Below are 20,374 nucleotides of genomic sequence, written 5' to 3' on the forward strand. Positions count from 1 at the left end.
CTTTGGCCACTCCTCAATTAAAAGTGACCTCAGGATGGACCAGCCTACAGATACAGCCAGCAGCCAGCCACCTCCCTGGGAGCAGGGGAGCCTCCTTCTCCCAGCCCCGCCTGGGGCGAGGCAGCTCTTATCCCCTGGGGTAGGGATGCAGAGAGCAGCCTCTGAAACCATGGCTTGGCCCTGCCCTTACAGGGCTCGTGCAAAAGCAGGGCCGCTATCGCTTGAACTGCAGCGTGGGGTGCTATCAGGGTTGGTGTAACAGATTGGGTCATTTTCTGCCTCTGACCTCTCACTTTGTTTAAAATATGCCTTTAATTTCCTTTCAGATTGAGTCATCAGTAGTGACTTCTTTTTCCTCCCTGAAGTATTTAGATTATTAATGTGGGAAGAATGCCCAAGACTGATACGCAGTCGTTCCAGGCTACTTAATTAAATTTAATTTTATTCTGGTTGGATGGTGAGTATTGACCAATTTGCTTGCAGTTACCTCCTGGCCTACTTCACTCTTCTCAAATACCTGCTTACTAGCACAGTGAATCTTCTTTTGGCTATGAAAATTAATGAGGAAATAGCCCATTTTGTTTTTGTGAAGACCCTGTTCTTACCAGACTTAAGCAACAGAATTGCTCTTGGACCAGCTGACTTGTACCAGCAGGAAACATCATTAGATGGTGGTGTAGTCCAGCTGGGCAGGATGCTGGAGACAGAGTGACGCACAATGGGAGCACCCATCCAGAGTCCTCTCCACAGGGCACAGAAGCAACCTAGAAATGCGTTGCAAAGTGGACTATGCTTTCCTTATCTGTGGGACAGTTCTCCTTTCTACTCACCAAGGTACTGTAAATGACAAAAAAGTTGCATCTTCTCTACTCCACTCCAAAATATTGTCCTGTTCACAGACTAATAGTAATTCTATAAACCAGCATGAAACACAAGGTGATAAGAAGCTGATTTTAATAATCTCCTATTGAGAACACCATAACACTGTAAGAAGCACACGTTTGATTTGCAGAAATAGTCCCCAAACTCTTTGAATCCAGCTTTTCCTTGCTATTTATTGCCTAATTTACACCTGTATTAGCACAAAAATCAGCAGAGTCAGATTAGAGAAAGTGAGGGAAGGAGTTTTATGACCTTGTTTTCCATTAGAGAACCCTCTAAGGAGAGCATGGAAATAAGAACCCACAGGAGAGGAAAAGCTGTAGGATTCCCTGCTTTTGTTCACAAAGAGCACTCACTAGAGAGACTAAAATGCTTGGGTTTATACAGTGCCCTTAAGCATTATTACTTATTATCATTTACGTAATTACAAGCTGTGTTCACAGCAATAAAATAAGGCTAAGCTTGGGTAGTATTAATAGCCCTACTAATTACCCTGCTATAAAAGGTTTATGGGTGGTATAAATTTCAATATTATTACTACCACGCCATGACACTGGCTTTGTCTAAAGGAAGGCGTTAACAAAGCCAATCTCCACGCGCTCTATTTTTGCTCTAATTCATTAAGAATTAGTGGAGACAACAGGATATAGGAACACTCCCACTTGACTGTAGGGCCAACTGAATTCATGTCTAATCCTGCAGCTACAATAGAGAAGCATTATCACTCTGGATTCCTGTTTAGAGATGGGAAACTGCAAAAGGTTTTTTTTCTCATTTCTACGGTCATTTAAAATTCCAGCAGTGTTCCTTCAGCTGTGCCCAACCTTGTCAGACATCAAGAGCAATCTGAGATATTCAACTGGAAAATCAAAAACTCTCTAATCTTCTACTTTGTAAATTTGTTCTTATTAATAAAGAGACATGACCCAACTATTATCTAGACTTGGAAATGGCAGAAGATCCATTTAGGCAGGAAACATACCAGCTTAATGATACTGCTTTGTGGAATACTTTACAGGTTCTAGGTCGTAGTATAGATAAATTCAGAAACCTCAAAATGATGCTGTTTGGTTTTAGCAAATCAAGATTCTTTTAGCTCTTTGAGTAAAAGAAGTCAGGAGGAGGCGAAATATGATGGAAGTGAACCTCAAAGTTAATATATGATGTAAAAAAGAAGGATCTGAATTTGGTCAAGATTGTTCTACCACTTTCCGTATCAAAACAGAGGTGTAGAAAATGGATAGTTGCTATTTCATTCAGTAGCAGAAGCAATCTTCCAACAAGCTAGCTATAGTTGCCAGTGGGGCATTTCAACCAAGTGGAAAGTGTAAAATGGAAACACAGGAGTGCCTCTTGATCAGGTGGCTTTTCTTCCATGTTCCTGTCACAATTGATCTTTCTAATATGATGGATTTAACAAGGCAACTGGGAACAGCAGGGAAGGAGGGGATGCTCACTTACTGGAGCCAGAAGACAAAAGGCAGTCTGCCAAGGCCAGACAGAATAATATTAATGGTGATCATCCAGAATCAGGAAATAAGGATTCATCTGTTACTGGAAGGAACACATTGGCACATACCATTGCTGAGCAGGAGGGTGAGATGGTAAAGTCATTACAGCTGGTTTCACAAATGAACAACTGGGGCCATTGCTGGGGCATTGGGCCACTGAAGACTAAAAGAGATCTTTTAAATTGGATTGGAAATGACTGTCATACAGTGCATAGCTGCATCCACATTACCCTTTGCCAGACAAAGGCTGCAAGACCTGTAGAGAATTCCGATACTAGATTCCAGCTGGAGTGCCAGGCGACCCATAGTAGTCACATAGGAAAACATGACTACTTCAGTATCTTCCTAACAGTGTGTTCTACAAGATAACCATCAAAAATGGCAAATACCATCTCCTTCATATTTTGTACTTGATGCCAGCAGGCTTTCTTCCTTTTACAAGTGGAGGGAGCAGATAGCCACCAAACAGTATGTAAGGAGGCTGTGTGCTTTTGGTGACACAGGATTCCTCTGCACTCAGTGAAGGCTGTACAGTTCGTTATACTTCTAAAACCTGGGATCAGTGGGCAAACTGCTACGTGTTGGGCATAATACTAGCAGCACCGTTCATTCTAGCCTTTTCTCTGGTTTGACACTATTTTCTCTTGCTCTGGCCAAGAAGAGCACAGGCAAATGTAACCAGCAAATTACCGAACTTATTGATCAGGCATGTACTGTTTTCAGTACAGCCAACCATAAACATCCAAAAATTTATTTAAATGAGAGTTCTCATTCAAAATTTGAGAGAGTTTTGAGAATCAGATTATGCTGAACATACTAAACTTGAGATTAAAAATAAATAGAATTTGAGATTCCATGTTTGAAGACTTTTCTTCTCAACCATGTAAGAAACGCTTCTTATAAAACTCAAAACAGATATTCTAAGTTGACAAAACTAAATGAAGGTTTTAAAGAAAAAAAAAAGACACATATCAACATGAAACTCTTTAAATTACAAAAGTGTTCCATAAAAGTTGGCAGCACTATTCTGTACAATGCACTATTTTTGGCAGTTCGCTTCACTACCTCTGCTGATTTTCTTTCCTGTCCACAGCAGAGAAACAAGAATAAGATCATACTTTAAACAACTTGTTCATTGTTATACACTGAACCAAAGCTAGAAATAGAATTTTGACACTTTAAATGTGTTGTGTAATATATTTGAACTAAAATAAATAGCTTTTAAAGGCACTCAGCTACCACAGTAATGGACGGAGGGACAGATAGATAATTTGTGTGCTTTTGATGTGATTTACTGCCTTCCAAGAACCTGTGCTGTACAGCACCGAAACTGCAAATTCCCTAAGACTCCATGCTTGACTGAACTCTAACCACAAGGGGCACACCTTTCAAACATAACTTCATTGGTTTTATTTCCATGGCAGCAGCTATGAAAAGGTTATCCTGCTCAGACTAACTGCACCAATACTTGTGATGAAATGTTTAATCATCAAATCTCTATAAGTTACTACTTATATTTACTGTCATTCAAAAAGACAGAGATGCAAATTTGTCTGAACATAGCTCAAAAGCTGATCAGAATCTCCTGCGTTAATAAATGCCTGACTTCAAAATGCTCTATTTTTTCTCAAAATTCACCCATATGAAAAATTCTCATTACAGCTTAAACATAAATCAACTCCTTGTGAAATTTCATTCAACTGCTGTCTGTATTTTAGATATGTATGTAATCCATTACTGACATAGTGAAAATGCAGCTCTGTAACAGAGAAAACATCTTGTTCTAAAATGCAGGTTCTTTTCCTTTTTCTCTTGCTCTATACTACATAACTCTCCTCTGTACTACGATTCTTTCAGACAAAGGCCCTGAGAAATGACCTCAGAATTTGGCTTAATGTATCATTTCTTTTGATAACAGCATGCCTTGTACAATACACTAATTCTGCTCTGATGTTCATTTCATTTCTCCTCCTAAAAATAGTAAACGAGATGCATCCATATGAAACTGTATTAGAATAAAAATTGTTCCTGACACATTAACATGGAATAGGTGCAAAAGAAGCTAACACCTGACTCAGAATCAAATGCATTGTTTGAGTGTAGTTTCAAAGATGTGATCAGTTGAGATGCATTTTCCATCTATAGGCAATATTTAGAATAAATCACAAAAATGCGTATAGGATAAGGCAGGGAAGCAGGGAGCAGTTCCTAACACTACTGAAAGGGCTCAGTAAAAAAGGAAATCAGAACATCTGAAATGAGAAGACAAACAAAGCTTCGGATGGCACTGACAGTAGGGACAAGCAGCACAAAAATAATTTTGATATGATGGGGAAAAATGTAATCAGTAGGGAATTCCTCTGATCACAGACGCAACACAAAGCTCTCAAATTAAGCAGAGGATGAGAACTGCTGCTCTCCAGGCGTGCTGACTCACTCAGCTTTCTGCAAGCCTGCATCAATGTTTTGGTCTCAGCTCCCACTGCTCATTACAGCTTTGTTTTCTTGATTTACGTGTCTGTTTGTCTGTTCAGGCAAACCCTTCACAGATTTCTTTGTATACAATCTCCAAAATTGCCCAGAAGGCTACATGAAGATCATATTGTATTTATGTTCTCAACTTCAAATAATAAATCCCTTTCTGCTGCAGTTTGCTTATTGCCCAGTCCATCCAAGTCTTAAATTCCATGTTCAAACTCATGCTTGTCTCTATTTCAGCCTTAATTTCATTTTGTCTTTTCAACTGGAACTAGACAAGGCCAGAAGACAATTTTTCTCTGTACAATTGTTCACTGAGGGAAGCAAGGAGTTAGAAAGGGGTGCCATCAACTCTTGTCTTTAAACTGAGCTACTGCCCAAAAAAACACAGAAATTTGCAGTTTGGATAGGAATGGTCTGCTTTGTAATAATATAAACCCCAAACCTGACTGTCCAAACAGCCAGCCACCATGTAACCATCTGGAGACAGTGCCATCAGCAAATTCAGACATCCAGAGCATAAGGTATGACAGCCTGTGCTGGTTGTTAGGTCTGACAGAGGTAAATCACAGATACATCATGGAATCAGATTTCTGCTTCCACATGCTAGACCCAAAATCCTTTCTGTTCCCCTAGGCCATTTCACCACTGGAAAGAGTGGCAGTTCACAGCATTTACAAGACACGATCACTGAGCAATGTCACTTTGTGACTCTGGTGCCATTCTAAGTTGGGGAAAGTGAGATTAGTTCTCCAGGATATGTCCTTGAGCAACCATTCCGATTAAGTGCTCCTGTCTGCAGTCCTTTCCGCAGCAGTTCCCTCACAGAGTCCTTCTGTAAACCAAACCAGCAAAAACAGAGTTCCAGCAGTGATATTTCAAACCCTCTTTGCAGTGACATACAGCTAATTGAGTATCACTTTCCCATGCTGGGAACACTTGACCACTAGAGGGGAAGAATGACCTATGCAGGTCTCTGGGAGAGACTTAAGACAGTAGTAGTGGAAACACTCCTGTGTTTTCTTTACTCAGAAGAAAAGGCTGGCCACAATCTGTGGGATGCCTGTTTTGTGACTGTACATCTCATCCACAGAAGCATCTATCAGCCTGGTGCCACAGGGCATAGCGAATGACCCAACACAACAAAAATAATCCTCTTCTTAAGGATGCTCCTGTGGTGCAAGGGCAGTTTCCAGAGCAAATATTTGCGTTTCCTGAGCTTTCCCACCTTGCTGATGTTGTCTGACAACTTTCCTAAGAACTCCTTCTCTGACCACGTCTCCCTGAAACCTCGCCAAACTCAGTTTCTCATGTTCATATTTTCCTCACCTACTAGATGATACCCTCCTTTGAGAGGAAGCACTGTTTGTGCTTGGCCAAAGATTTACAGAAATATAAATCACCTAATTGGACCCCTTGCAAAATGATTTCTTGTATCTATATATTATGTCTAGAAGATATTTTTCGAATACTGGTTCTTAAAACTAGTTGGTGATTGCTGATGCAGTGGTTCAATTGAGTCACACAATGTTCTCTGCAAGTTTAACTTCGGAGGTCTTTTTACTTTTTATGATCATATAATCATCACTAGGCAATATAATTTTGGAAGAAAGTGGGAAAAAAAAACCACTTTCTCACAATCATTTAAAGCTCTGAAATACTCATTTTCAGTGTATCTATTAAAACACTTATTGTCCTTGCTTTGAAGTTAGCAATGTTAATAGGTAATAAAAATAATTTGCAATGAAGAAATTAGTTTACTAAATTCCTTGAAAGGGAATGGTTTAGTCCTGAATGCCACTTTGCAGCTAAACTGTTGATTTTCAGTTGAAAATCACTATCAGTAATTTCCTCAAGACACTTCACTAAAGATATGAATTTTGGCTTTTAGAACTAATTAGATCCAGCCCCAAAAATATGAGACTTTGTCTGTGAGATTGCAAAAGGTAATGCCAAACATCGGTGCTATTGATTCTGTTACCTGCTACTTCTTAATTCTACAGCTTTTTAGACCTTCCAATAATCTCCCTCTCAATACCCAGGTTTTCATGAAAAATTCTGCTTCTTTTCAGTGTTGTTTACATCCATAATCAATAACCTGTCAAGTCCATTAAATACTATTCAATACACAACAGATTAAATCCATGAGACATTAAACAGAACTCAAGGAAGTACAAATAAAAGCAACACTGGGAAATATTAATACTATGATAAATCATTTTTTTTGAAGAAATATACTCAAACAGATTATCTCTCAATATTGTCATTAACAGAAGATAGACTGTTCCCTCACCAACGTAGGATCAATGGAAATTATGGAAATAAACACAAGCCTCATGAAACGCATGAGAAGAAATGCCTCTGCAATGAATATGACAAAGACAGCTGACAATGAATTTCCATTTTTATTCCACCGTTCAAAATATTAAGAAATACGAAGATGACATTTCGTCACATTACTGACAAAATATGAAATATATTAATAAGGACTAAAAAACTGAGTCTTTTGTGAAAACTGAGAAGGGAAGTTGATAAAACCTGACAATTTGCACTAAACAGCTTCCAATTAGGAATGAGCTGCTGCTGTACTATCAGGTGGGTACGTAACAGAAACTGAAGACAACTGTGAAACTTTTAGGACGATACGTCCTCTTAATTTTTAAAGATGTGATTTTCTTTCTTGTGTCAGTTGGCTTCTGTTTATTAGACTGTTTAACTTGGAACTCCAGGTGCACATCTTTATAAACATGTATTTAAATGCTTGTTGTGTACATTTGCTTAGTAAAGCTTTTCTATACAAGTTCATTGACACAGCACCTCTACATTTTAGACTCCCCTCCATTTTCCATGGGGAGGGCCATCATTGTCTTTACTGCTTTACAAATGAAACAAGCAACTTGTTTTTAAATCAAGATTGTTTTTACATCTAGATGATTTCAAAGAAAAATAAATCAGCTGTAAAGATGATGTGTCTTTACGCAGCTTTAGGCATGGATACAATCCTTATAAACACAGACACTGAAATACAACCTATGTAAGAAATGAGTCAGCGCTGCTAGAAATGTCTCTATCGTCAAGGCATAGTAATGGTACAATTCTTTCACAGACACTCTGGGAGCTCTTCTTTGCAGTCATGCATTTCTGTTAATGGAAATGCAAACATATACAGCAAGAAGGAGTTGCGTATACCTGTCCAAACTTCTGTGCTGCCTTGTATCTTATGTTATCTCAATGGGCTGCATGAAAAGCTCTTGGTGATGTGATCTCTATTTTGAAAAAGGGTCCTATTCAGCAGTCATTACATTATTGGAAAAAATACTGTCATAAATACCACAGTCATTTGTCTTCTTAAAGGCAGGTTATTCTGAGATCTGACTTCAATTCTCTCACCTTGAAACAACAACACATTTCTTTTCTGCAGTGTGCCATATCCTTTGAAGAAAAAATAAACCTACTTTCTTTTTTATCAGTTTTATTTCACGCCATACTTCAGAGAAATATTCCTCTGATGAAGACAGACTATTTTATATTTTCTAACCAAATAACAATAGAAGAAACAAACACATTCAAAATCCTCACTAAATTAAAAGCGACTGGAATCCCACATCTCTAATACCCCATTCACCAGAGAAAAAGCAGGTGGTTTCGAGTGTGCAGATCTCAGACCATCACACACTGCGGATCCACAAGCATTCCTAAGTCTTATTATCCATGCAATTTCAGTGTTACAGCTGCAGTGTGGGGAGAAAAGTTGAGAAAAGTTTGAGAGTCTTGCTTCTGCTCAGTAACTCCCAGTGATTATTACTTTCCCTATACATCCTCAATAGGGCACTTTCCCACAGAGAGATGTGGAGTCTGACATAGGAAAACACCAGTGGGAAGAGGAACATGTCACTTGGGACATGACAGTGATATATACTAACCACGTTATCATCTAAACAGGAACTAAAATACCAGGGCATACACTTGTTGGTACAATGTGCCTGTCCCTTGACATGGTTTCTCCACCACGCCCACCTGACCCGCTGTGGTTCTTCCGGTGCCAGTGTTCAGGAGTGAAGTGAGGCAGGACCAGCTCCACTTAAAAGTTGTTTCTCGCTCAGACTTCTGACCATGAAGCTGCCTCTGTAACTTCAACTCCTGCCAGCCTGCCGCCCCCTCAGCTAGATGGTTTTCTCAGAAAGCACTCAACCCAATGGTTTCAACCCAGTGACTGCTGGCTGCCAGGCTCAATGGCCAAGCCCATTCAGACCTCTTATCTCCAGCTTTAGCCAGGACCAGTTCCCAACAAGCATTCCTACAACATCAGGTTTGGCTCAGTGATGAGGGCATCAGAAACTAACTGGAGTCCTTCAAATGTTTTTGTTGCTATCTTCAGCTTTGGAATACAGCCTTAATACAAAAGTCTTAACACAAGACAACTTTTGTCTTAACACAAAATTTAACCCACGGTTTCAGCATGCTGTGGCAAAAGACTCCGAAGGATCCTTCATCAGTGTCCATGCATCCAGGAATTCACACTGGGGCATGCCTGGGAAGAGCTCACTGGCAACTTGGTGCACATAGTTACTAGCAAGCTTCTGTCCCCTTTATGGCATTTCATCACTTTGAACTGTTATAAAAACTGTGAATGGACATGAGATGTTCCTGGTTACACCATGGCCTGTTTCTTATCGTGCACCTGTCTGAATAAGTGTGAAGCCTAGCTCAGGAAAACCTGAGGTTCACTGGGATCTTGACATGATAAGCAGTATAAAATACTACTAAAAATAAATTCTACTGATAATACATAAGGTTTTTTTGTATCTGTGTGCATATGTGTGTGCATGGAAAGACTCTTAGGATCACTCCATAAGGGCAAGCCATTATGCGTTCTAAACCACTACAGGTTCTTTAAAATGGCGCTAAACCTCTTACATGCCAAACATAGGAAATAAGGGCACTAACTAGTTGTTCCTCTTGTACACCAAGCATCTGAAATCTTAATAGGATACTCAAGAACATGTTCAGACAAAAGATTTCAAATAGCAATGAAAAGATTTCAAACAGCAATGAAAACAAACAGCATATATCATAATTCATGGTCATGAGCATGCAACTCCTTCACTTATATCATCCACGGTGCAAATCAGTGCAGATCCATTTTATTAAAGCAGTAACAGTCCACCTCTACCGTGGGCTATTAAAATCTCCTTTAGAATTAAACAAAACCAAACCATGTATTGGATCGCAGACAGGTATTCAGAGAAGTATGGACAAATGATATTGTGTAAATATTCTAGTAGCTGCACAGAAGCAAGCCCATGAATATTTAACGCAGAAAAGGTACAGATGCCTAATTTTCCTCTGAAACCTCATTTGCTTTATTTCTGTAACAGTTACAAAAATATCCCTGTGAATTGACTCTCACTGTCATATTACTGAAAACTAAAGGATAAGTGCTCCTGTGAGACATGCACATGGTCTCTCCCTCCCCTGTGTACTGGGAGAGCTCACTACCTCTGTCAGCAAAGCTCGCACCTTCCCTCAAAGATTCCTCCTCCCATCAGGGGAAATGTGCGCAAGAAATGGAGGAGGCTGCTAGACGGCATATATCATCCTCCTCCTTTTCTCTTTAATGCTAAATCAGGAAAGATAATGTAGGGAGAGGTTCCAACAGAGGTGGTTGGTAATAAACCTGAGCTGCTCTAGTCAGTAGCAACCTGGGTCTAAAGCATCCTCAGGGTTTATGAAGCAAAGTTTCAGCCAAAGGGAGATCTAAGCCAAGCGGTGAGTCCCCAGGTTCCTGAATTCTGAGCGTCTTCCAGACGTGACTTGGTGCTCCCGCCTGCACTCGGCAGCTTATGAGTAGAAGGGAGAGCATACAGCACAACTGCAGCTTGCATATTGAGTGCTAAATTTGTAAACAACTCTTTAGATGAAGCAGCAATTATTACTATAGCGCTATCATCCAGAAGTGCAACAGGAGTTTGAAGTAACCATATGCCAACGGCTAACAGCTCAGCCAAATATAATGGAAAAAACATGCTTACAAAATGGTGGAAAAACTTATAGGGTATTTGTATATTTTTGCCTGAAAGATGTATTTGGTTGTAACAATAATAACATGGATTACCCTGGCAATATGGAGATGAAGGAAGAGGAAATTACTGCTTGTGTTATGGCTTGGTAGTAAGTGTGAGCCAGAAGAATAAGTTGAAAATAGAGATTTTCCCCACTAGCATAACTTTATTCCCTTGATTCATGCTGTCTCATAGTCCTTATTTTAGAAAAGGCAGTTTACTTAGATTAAGTTTTATAGTTGTGGCTGTGAGTTACCTGAAGGACCACATACACTCTTTGCTCTTTCCTGTGTCCCAGTGCCATCTTGTTACAAGAAGCTAATGAAATCGGAAAAAAAAAAAGAGGTGGGCTAGGTGGGAGAGGTGGGCTATTTCCTAGGTAAGAGAAATACGCTGGACTTCCAAACCTTCAGAAAGGATGCAATCTTCATAGGGACTTTGCTGCAAGTCTTGTGTACAGTTTACAACTTGGTTCTGCGAAATGGGATGCTGCTGAGTCTTTGATTTAACGAAAACTTAGGAAGGCAATCCAATTCACTGCAGGGACTGCTTTGTTCTTTCATTATGATTCTTTTTTAATGAGAAAGACGATCGCAAGGATAAACTCTATTCCTCTGAATTTTTACACTAATTACATACAAAGCACCATTCTGGCAGAGTGGGACTTATCTCCTTCAGGCAATACAGTTATCATCTTGTAACCACACTTCAAATCTCCCGTATGAACGCTGGAGCTACGTGTGCTGAATGTGGATCCTGCTACCCTGCCTAGCTGCTTGAATTGATGAATGTTTAAATATTCAATAAATCACAGGCAAATACTGATACTGCATGAAGTGGCAGAGACAACCCTTGCATTCTGCTTACAGCTGTAGGATCAAGGGTACACTATTTTATCAGAACCATTAACTTTCCTCATTGTGGTGGGAAGGGATGGTTGGTTTTGTAAACAGCTCTTGAGATGTTTATGTATTAAGAAGCGTCAGACCTATATACTAACACTACAAAGGACAGTTATCCCTTAATTCTACAGAAAATCAACTGTTTGTGATTCAGCTCACACCCTTAAGAGACAATTTATTATTTGACATACTGTAAGGCAATCTGGGCTAGATAGGGAGATGCTTTACCCTCAAATAAAATTACCGAGAACCACATTCACCCCTGCACAATACTCTGATACTGTGGACCACATTTCAAAGCTCAGTATGAGCTCACTGCCATGGTATCCGACCACTTCCAGGATTGTGCCGTGCAATGCCTGGCTTTCTGCGCACTCAAAAGCCATGATTCTTTCACCCATAACATCTGTGCCCCTATCTGAATCTGTGGTACATATACAAATACATGTTAATGGCAGCTGCACAGATGGGGATGCAAATGAAGCAGCAAGCTGCACAAGTGTTCAGACTGCACTTCCTCAGTGCTTCCTCGAGCCTGCCCACTCATGCCTCCAGTGACAAGGTTTATCTTTTCAAACAGGTACTCAAGGGCTCGTGTTCAGATTAGCACCATGTTTGACAGGCTTGCACAATACCTGGAAAAGTGTGCAAAGAGGGAGCTTCCCACGCTCAGCAACAAAATCTGAATCCTGATCCCGACATAAATGCTTGCAAATATGTTGCAGATTTGCCCCAAGTCTCAGATTTAGGTGCTGGAAACACCAAGAAAAGCATCACAGTATAAAACGCCACACTGTGATAATTTTTTGATTCTGCTAAATTCCAGTAGCTACCTGTGATGTGGCAGCTGTGAGCTGAATAACTGCATCGCCTCGCACTTCATTGCATCTGTGGTTTCTATTTATGGACTTACTGGCGTGGAATGGCCACATCTGGCTAATTGTTCCTAAACTGTATGTACATTTACCTCCAGGGTAAAACTGCCTTATTCTCAAATAGTATATTCAGTACAAACATTGCCTGACAGCTATGATACAGCATCTTGATGCAAACATGGTCCATCACCCAGGACTTTGGCCAGCCTAAAGCTTGGCATCCCTTTTATGCTCACTGCACTTAGTGCCTGTAAGATTTGCTCTCATAAAACATGCACCAGTCTTTGAACCATGGTGCAAATCTGAATGCTTTTTCTAGAAGAAACTGGTTGAGGGCATAAAACTGGCAGCCAGAAACACGACCAGGTCTGAAGTTCCTGAAGTGAGACTGACCTGAGCATCTGTGCATTGAACTGCCTGATATGAATCCACCAGGGACTTTGTTACAAGGAGAGGTACCGCTAGTTCACATGCAACCTTAGTACGAATTTACTTCTCCATGTGGACAAGACCTCTTATTTCCTCATTTAGGTCAAGAGGATGCTAAGAGAACTCCTTTTTTTTTTGTCCTCTTGTTGGCATCAGCAGGCACAGGAAAAATGAGGTGCTCTCTCCTTTCACTGAATGCCCTCTTGCACCTTCTTTTGTTTCTGATGGCACAAAGGATACTTCTTTGAGCCGCAAAGCTATTTTGAAAGCAGCCTAATAAAACATGAGGCATCTCTCGACTGAATGAGCTGCATCAGGAATCATGAAATACTATTACAGAGAATGCTACAGCATGGATGCTTGATTAGGCCTGGCCTTTATTGCTTTGGGGTCATCATGAGTGTATTAATGTTTGCATCATTAAACCATGACACACAGTATTCATGCTTAACTGCTGCCACCTGCACCCTAAAGGAACAATACTTGCCAATTTTCAGTTTGTATGTGCTGTGGGATGTGCATGATTCATTCCACTGATATGATGCAAGACAGACTATGCTGCTTTGGCCAGGATTAAGAGGACACATATTTTGTAACACAGAACGTCTGTTGTGGGTTCAGCCAGCAGGTGCCTAACCTAACAATCAGTAGCACAGAACTGAGAAATAAAATCACTAGAAAGAAAGGGCTGAGGTTTCTTTTGAGCCTCTACCTGCCAACGCATTTTCACTACGTTTGCGGCCAGGATTCCTTTCTGTAAGTGTTTATTTGTACCAAGTTAAACAGCTGACAAAGCAAAATGCACCTGATGAAAATGAAAATTGACTAAGCCCTGAGATGCCCTGAGATGCCTGGTCCCTTGTGTGGGTGGAAAGGTGCAGCAGGGCCAATGCAGAAAGCGTCTGTCTGCTGGCTAGCGTAACAAGGACAGCTGATAATGAAAAACCCCAAGGACTGAAAAAAACACCCAACCTCTCCACTAGGAACAGCAAAACAGAACAAAGCAAAAGACAGAAAGGTGAAGTCTATCGGTTTTAACCCTACATTCGTATCACCAACATTGTCCATGGTTTTTCACCCTGTCTTCCTACCAGCTATGTGGTATAAATCATACTCTGTTGAAACTACATCTGTTTCTGTATTATTCCATAAGAATGCAAGAATAATTCACTGGACTGGAAAGGGAAATTTGGTGGTTTTGGGAAACTATCGTAAAGAATAGGATCCCAAGGTCCTGTATGGAAATTACAAATAGAGGAAAAGTTTAACACCTCACTGAATTGTAACCACCTACAGAGTAAAATAATAAAGCTTCATGCAGTAGAGAGCAGCAGCATTCAGCATTTTACAGTGGGAAATTTTTAAAACTCAATTGGAAGTAGAGGGAAAACTCAAACACAAACACAATGATGATGTAAATGGGACTGAACAGGAATCTGGCTCTAGTCATACTTTTTTTTCTAGCTAGCTTGCTGGGGTGTCCACAATGTGATATGCAAATCCCGAACACTTAACATGTGATAATCCTTGCTCCTGTGAGCATGCTATCCAAAACAGAAAATTGCACATTACAAAAAAGATCCCTGCAATTTGACGTGCCTGTGAATAGCCAGCATTCTAGTTTCATTTCTCCTGAAGTACAGAATTCCCTCTGAATATGAAAAGGGCTCTTCAAAAGCCCAGACAAAAGGATTGTTTGGCTGACCATTTTCATAATAAACATATCCCACACAGTTTGGCATCCCTAATTAGAAGCCCAGAGTAATTAGGAGAAAGTGCACAGCAGACTGCAAAGCGCAACGCAGCAGGGAGACTCTGCAGTGCTGCTATGAGAATACCAAAGACCTGAAGGTCATTATTTTTCACTGGTCCCAAGCCATGCTCTCTGCCATGTTCCATTTTTGCAACCCAGGGTTAGCCCAGCCCCTTGCAGCGGGAGGGACAGGAGGAGCCGGGCCAGCTGGACGTGCCTTCCCCCGTGGTTTAAGGGGAACGCCATCACTCTTTGTGACGTCTGCCATGCGTTCACACGCCAGGGTGTGGGCTGGGTCATCACCTCGACGGATCAAGGATGACTTCTGTCGCAGGCAGAGAGGACCATAAAGCTGCTTGGTTGCAGCATGTGCAGGTTTTGTTCAACACTGGAGGGATAACCGAGCTCTTTGTTCTACAGCAGAGCTACGAGCATGCTCGGAAACCGAACAATGATGAAATGCATCTTTTCTGATCAAAATCACTCCCTGTCATCCTCAGTGAACAGAAAGTCCCATATTTCTGAAGGCTTCTCATTGCGAATGCTGATGGGATCGATGCCTTTCCAGGAGACATTTCATCTCAATGGTACAACACATATTGCCCAAAGTACATTATATCTAATATAGTTTGATCAGCTTAAATCATGTAATCTCTTTGTTTCCCAGGCATGTTCCTATGGGCAGTTGACAAAAAAAGGTGTTCTATCGAAGATATTCTGCTACGTCTACCTAAGTTAAGTGCATGGTACTAGCTTTGTTGTAATACAACATTGCTAGTGGAATGAAACTGAGTTAAAAAAAAAGAGACGTTTACCCTTTCTATCATTCAATAAATAGTTGTCAATCACTGCAGTAAAACAGAGCAACTCTTATATAGTGCTCTACTTTCCTTCAAGTAGCCTATTTCAGTCCATTCTGGGGAAGTAGGAAGGATGTTGGCGGGGAGGGGGGAGTTCATATATTTAAATGGAGATATATATTTGAATAGCAGATAAACCAGGAATTTACATATGACTGAGACACTAATGTCATAAACCAATTCTAGATAGGAATGCATAAAAAATTATATTCCAGTAACAGGACTGCAGTCCTTAATAGTCTCACAGGACTCTCTGCCTGACTCAGGGGCACAGATCACATCTGATTATATGTCAAATCTAAGACATTACAGTTACTCTAGGGAAAACCATATTTCCATTGACATATGCTATAACCTCATCACTTAGCCTAGAAGCAGAATTCATCCAGACATACACAGATTCATAAAACCTTTTCTGAACTAACAAATTATTGCCAGCCCTCAGTAACGGTGGGCTGGCTGATGGAAAATGCTCAGTAACTTGCTGCACTAAAATGAAAGGAACAGCTTGCAGTATGGAGCGCTACTCACACAGAATCTGGCCCTTAAGGTTTTATGGTTCCCTTCTGTTCAAAAGACATCTCTACTGCTCCCTCACTGCTTGTTTTCCAGAATAACAAAAAAATAGCAGCTTCATATTTTTTCTTTTTTAATGATGTCTGGTAGATGCGTTGTTTTCATTTGTAGCATATGTGAGGTGGCTTTTAGAAGTAATTTATTTTTGGTGGCAAGCGGCTGATGCTTGCACCCATGTTGACTGTTAGTAATTAACACCTTCTGGTCCACTATGGACAATTTCCCACTTACTGCTTTTTAAGGTGTTAAAACTAATCTCCACCAGCTCTATATCCCCTAGCTCCATTTCACTGATAGGAGGCTTTTCTTCCTGATAGCCAAGGCTTTTCTTTTCCTGAATTAATCATAACACAAAACCCAAAGGAGTATCTGTAAGTGTCCTGACAAAATTTTGTTAAGCACAAGCCTCTGTTGGCGAGGGAAACTGAGCTGAGATAATATGTGTTAAAACCTTCTTCTCAACTCAGAGGTGTTACCATGGACAAATACAGGTTTTGGCTGTGAAAACAACAGGCCTGAGAGGAAGTTACCTCAAGAGAAAGAACTGAGGAGGTCTTTATTACCTATTAAATGTTTGCCATATCAGCCACATAAAACATAATGACATTCATTGCTTTATAATGCTGCATTAGTGACATTAATTTTATAGCATTGTTCTCATACAAAGAAAACTCCTAAATAATTATATTTGTACCTCAGCAGTGGTGCATTAATGAGCATTGGAATGGAAGCACTAGTGGCTATGTACTTGTGGGTAAGTGGGTACTGGCATCTGTGTATGCCTGAGCGAGTGCATTCATAACCATGAAGAACCTCTGCATTCACCTCTTTGGGGAAATAATACATTCACTTCAATTTACATATAACAAAAAAAAAATTAAATGAGCACAAAACCATCCAGAATAAAAGTGAGAGTTTTCTAGATACCATACTCATCTCATTTGATAGATACCATACTACTCATTTGACAGAAACTTTAACATTCAACTGATAGAAAAGGTGGTTGGATTTTGCATTAGGAAAACCCCAATTTGGCAAAATTCTTTCCCTTTTCATGACCACTGTCTGAATAGAATCCAAGTTGTAAGGCTCACACGAAAATCCCACAAGAACAGATCTCCTTGTAACACTTCTGTCACTCTTTATTTCTGGTCATGAGAACAAAATTGCAATAATGATGAAGAGCCTTACCTATATGGAATTCACTGCTTAAAATTCTTGAGTCCACTTGTAAAAGTGCATTCAAACTGGCTCCCCATCTAGAGCTACAGGATAAGCTTTTCCTTCTTTCTTTTTTTTTTTTTTTTTAAACATGGGAATGAACCTTAAAAGTGCTCAGAGATTCTGGCACCTGCAGGATTTGTGCATCTCCTACACTGTGTGATCACATGTGGATTCATTGTGAGGTGGTAGTCCTAATCTTTGCACCCACTAAAGGGCTGTGATAAAAATATTCTGGACAAAAGCCATCCGGGATCCACAATATAAAAATGTAGTGGAAGCTGCTGGTGCCCATGGACTAACTTTAGCTGCTGGACGCTGGGCGTTCACTGCACAAGGCTCTACTCAGAGGAGCTCAGGAATCAGGAGCTTTAACCATCTGCTAATGATGATTCTCAGAGACCAGTGCAAATTCTACCTTTTCAGTATCACTCAGGGAGTTTGTATGGGGCAAGAAGATGAACAATGAGGGAAGGCTAAGTCAAAGGAGATCCACAGTAAATCAAAATTTGGAAGAAGTCTCTAAGGAAAGCGGAGCTTCTTATGTCTCAGGAAATTATAGTTTTCAGTCCTACAGTGAATTAAGGGTTTTTCTGGCCACCTCAAGTGATGCCTCTTTAACCAGTACATTTCTGCAAAAAACCCAGAGACTAAGAAAGCAAGCAAAGAAAAAGACAACAGGATGCAGTTATTTTTGACTACCAGCCAACTTATGATGGTTTGATTTCTGAAGGAGAAAGAGGATAATTTAAAGAATCTTAAATCTTGCATAGAGAGTAGAACAACTGCACTTGAAAAAAAGCCTTCTGATGTTCCCAACACTCAGAACAGAATCATCCCATATAAAATTAATATCATTACTATGTGATTTCCATCTGTTAATGAAGCCAGACAATTAGAGCTGCTAGAAAAACTGCCTTAGTGGAACAAACACAGATAATGAATTTGAATAAATACACAAGGAAAAAGACAATGACAGGCTCAATCACTTGACAATATTAAAAGAGTTGGCTGCGTAGTGCTATACCATTCAGCAGGAATGTTATGCTGAGTGCCTGAATCATCACTTTCATTGCTTCTGTAGCCAACTTTGTTCTGGATTTTTTTGGACCAAGCCATCTTTCTTTTTTTGACAGCTCCTTTTCCAGACTATTCCATTGGTACCCTTTATCTTGTGCTGTGGTTGTTCGTATGGTCCATATTCAACCACAGGCCCATTCAAACACCTTCCCCGACACCCCTCATTTGTCCAGAAAATATTTTTCACATATTCCTAACACTTTCCCCATTCACTTCCCAAATCTATCCTCCTGGCACAACAGATAGATCCAACAAACTCTCTGTAGTCCACTGCTACATTTTTAAACAGTGTCAGAAAATTATTTATAAAGTACAGTTTTAATACATATTTTTATATGTGTAAAACAGAGTGCTTGATAGCATTTTTGAAATGTCAACATATACCAGGTGTCAAACATTATTCTAAATAAACCCCTGTAATGCACAGCAGTATGCTGGCCCATGTATCCTCTCACAAGCTAGCATTTTCAAAAAAGTAAAATCTATTAAAAGTCATAGGGACTTGGCTTCCACAGTATCTAAATCAGTCCCGAGAAGGACATTTCTGGGACAGAACTTGTGAACATATAGACAATCCTACACTCAGAAGAATTATTTTTAAACACAGTTCTCCAGAAAGATGCTACTAATACACATTTTAAACCTTTTGCAGAGCAAAGCGTGTGGTGATGTTTCCCCCTACACAATCTGAAATACCAAGACAGCAAAACACTGCCTGAGCAATTTCTCCTTATATAAGAGCTGACATTTCCTCCACCGATTGGCCTTCATCGCTTCTGAAAAATGTCAATGGAGACAAAGGTTTATAAAACTTATGTTGTAATACATTTAAGTGCTTTGTGCTGGAGCACAGCAGTATATTTTTGACTGCTCATTTTTTGCATGGAAATGAAGCCCTTGCTGTTTTAGAACACTATAGTATTGTATCACAAGACTGTACTATGAGTGAAGAACTTAAGCTTCAGGGTTGTTCCCAAATCATTAAAAAATGTGACATCAAAGAACGACCCAAAAATATTTGTTCCTCTAAGAGAACCTCTTAAAGGATACCTCTCAGTCTGCTGATAAATGTACCATAGCCTAATGCATTTTGTAGTTCTTTTCCTCCACAGAGCCCTTCCCTTCTTATGTCAGGAGTGCCGAGTCAGGAAAGCACATGATGTTTTCGCTCTTTTATTTCACTTCTAATTCACGTGTTCTGAGAAGTTGAATAAATAAAATGATTACAAAAAAAACGAGTGGGTGAGAAATGTACTTAAACTCATTCACCTCCCACACCTCCTCTAGACATGAAATCTCAAAGAAGGGAGGAATGGGCGGGAAAGGCACAAACCCCACTATATAATACATATATAGATATATATATACTGTCAAGAGGATCATTTGATACACAGTACCGAAGCGTACTATAATGGATTTCTCACTTTGGAGGTCACATTGGTTACACAGGCCCTGTCGCAAAGCAGTGGCGGGGCTGTAGAGCGGCTCTGCCCACACAGCACCCCAGAGAAACAGCACCCCAAACTCCCTCCCTTCATCTCCTACTTCCCAATGGTTAAAAACCGGCTGCTATTTTTTTCTAACAGGTGAACTATTGTATTGCCTTGATCAGCAACTAGAACTAGCAAGCTCTTCTTTGCTTGCAGCTGAGCTCTCCTTGGCCTAGGTAAGATGTAGAGCATACTAATATTTCCAAGTAAGACATGCAGTCAAATCCAAAGTGAACCCCGAGCATGTGGTTGTGG

General features: G+C 40.2%; 1 protein-coding gene across 1 annotated transcript in view; it reads right to left on the reverse strand.

Moving 5' to 3' along the window:
- The window catches only part of SLC35F1 (solute carrier family 35 member F1), a 254,185-nt gene that overhangs the window by 91,782 nt on the left and 142,029 nt on the right, over positions 1-20,374 (reverse strand). The gene's annotated exons all lie outside the window — the stretch shown is intronic.

Source organism: Larus michahellis, chromosome 3, assembly GCF_964199755.1.
Source record: "Larus michahellis chromosome 3, bLarMic1.1, whole genome shotgun sequence".
Classification (NCBI taxonomy): domain Eukaryota; kingdom Metazoa; phylum Chordata; class Aves; order Charadriiformes; family Laridae; genus Larus; species Larus michahellis.